This window comes from Charadrius vociferus, unplaced genomic scaffold (genome assembly GCF_000708025.1).
Source record: "Charadrius vociferus isolate BGI_N301 unplaced genomic scaffold, ASM70802v2 scaffold76, whole genome shotgun sequence".
In the NCBI taxonomy this organism is placed as follows: Eukaryota; Metazoa; Chordata; class Aves; order Charadriiformes; family Charadriidae; genus Charadrius; species Charadrius vociferus.
In genome coordinates this window covers 593,979-595,943 of record NW_009648779.1, presented here as the reverse complement: position 1 = coordinate 595,943, position 1,965 = coordinate 593,979, and the positions used below count along the sequence as shown (strand labels likewise).

Genomic DNA, 1,965 nt, shown 5'->3' with positions numbered 1-1,965 from the left:
CCCCCCCCCCCCAATTTTTTGCTTGTATTCGCTCTAGAACATGTATAGATATAATCTTTAGAAAACCAGACATGATTTCGTTGCACAGAGAAGCTTCTTTTGTAGATTTTTTTTTTTTAAGACCTAACTCCCGCGAAAGAAAAATAGCAAAACTCTCATTTTGAGTTAACTGTTAAATTCATTCCTAACATCTAAGTGAAATAGCGTGCCAGATAAAAGGGCTTTTTGCTGCTGCCTTCGGCTACTGGGAACTGGCTCCTTGAACTTCGGGGAAAGCGCCTTTCTCCTAATGTCACCGGAGGGATCCTGGACAACCCTGGGAGCTATTTAAAATGAAAGAAAAGGGGTGTGTTGGGGGAAGCCTTTGATGTCGAGAGAAGGATGCGGTTAACGTGGCACGACAGTGTCTGGGCAGAGAAACCTCTCGGGGGCGGCCGGGCCAGCGCTGCGGCTGGGTCCTGCCCGCACCTGAGCGCTGCCCTGCAGAAGGCAGAGCTCGACCACAACCTGCCGGCTAATTAGCCATCAGGCTTTGGAGGGGGAGTGATAAGGACGGGCTCAGCCCCTCTGCTCGCCAGAGATCATCTCCCAGTTTGATTTGTGACCTCCTGCCTCTTTCTGTTTTCGGGGCCACCGTCCTTTCACCTGGAAGGTTTGTAATTACCTCTTCGGGGTGGGAGAGAGGAGCGACTGTGTGCGACTCCTTCAGCTCTTCCCGAGCCCCGTGTTAAAACACTTTCCTCTTTAGTGATCCCCACTCAAGCCCACGAAAAGCAAACTACCTGGCGCTAAGCCGAGCGCGGTTTCACGGCTACGGTAAGGCGCTTGTGGGGCGGCCCAGGCGGGTCACTGTCCGACGGCACGGACCGGCTTCCCTCCTGCCCCACAGAGCCGGGGCTCCGGGGTTCACATCCCTCCTCCCCGCTGCTCTGGCAGGCGGGATTGGTCTCTCTGCGCAAGGTACGATCTGCCTCCAAACAGCCCCCTCCAGAAATGAATCTCTCCGGACCTGTCTAACGTTTCAGACGCCGGTAGTTTTCTCCTATGCAAAGTGAGGAGGAATAAAAGTCAGGTGGAAATTACTCCACCGGAGTAAAACTATTTATGGGCGATGCCTGTTATTGCTGAAATATTTTAAACGGGGCAGTTAAAACCTTTTATGCCTGTGGCATGAAATAAGGCTCAGCCTGGCAGGCACAGACGCTAAGATAAAGTAAAAGGGAGGGAAAAAAAATACAAATCCTGATTGATGGCTGGGGTGCGGATGGCCCGGGGGAGGTGAGAGCCGAGCCGGCGAGGCCTCCCTCCCGCAGGGCGGGCTCGGGGAAGGCAAGACCCCGTTTTCCGGCGATTTCGAGGCAAACAGACGAGGTGGCGACAGCAGGCAGCCGCGGGCATCCCTCGCTATTGACTGGCTTCACCTGGGTGTTTGCCGGTCTAAACAAAGCTAACGATTTCCCCCGCGTTGTTTGAACGGGGCATCCCACGGCGGCCCTCGCCCGCCCTCGCCACCCCCGGGGCGGCACAGGGATGCGCCCCGCTCGTGCCCGCCTTTCCCTCTCTTCTGCTTTCCTCGTCCACATCTCCAAGCCAAATTGTCTCTCCACCGCTCCTACACTTCTCTCTTTCCTCCTCAACTTCACAGCCCTGCAAAGGCAGGGGCATCGCTCTGGCCTGGCCCCCATCCCGCAGCGCCGGCGTGTATCAGGGATGCCAGCCAGAAACAGGCTCCCTCCCGTTAATTCCTCCACGCCAATTAACGTAGACCCGGTGACTTTTTCCTGGTCCCCGGGGCTTCACTCCTCCCTTGCGCCCTCCGGAGCGGGGGCACCCGCGGAGGATGCGCTGAAGGTTCCGCAGGCACCTCTTCCCCTCCCCGGGGGGAGCCAGACACCAGGACGGCGGGTCACCTCCACCCCCCGAAATCAGCAAGGAGCTGGCAAATCTTGCACAGCTTTCAGGGAA

General features: G+C 56.7%; 1 protein-coding gene across 1 annotated transcript in view; it reads right to left on the bottom strand.

Moving 5' to 3' along the window:
* The window catches only part of SIM1 (single-minded family bHLH transcription factor 1), a 57,829-nt gene that overhangs the window by 46,662 nt on the left and 9,202 nt on the right, over window positions 1-1,965 (bottom strand). The gene's annotated exons all lie outside the window — the stretch shown is intronic.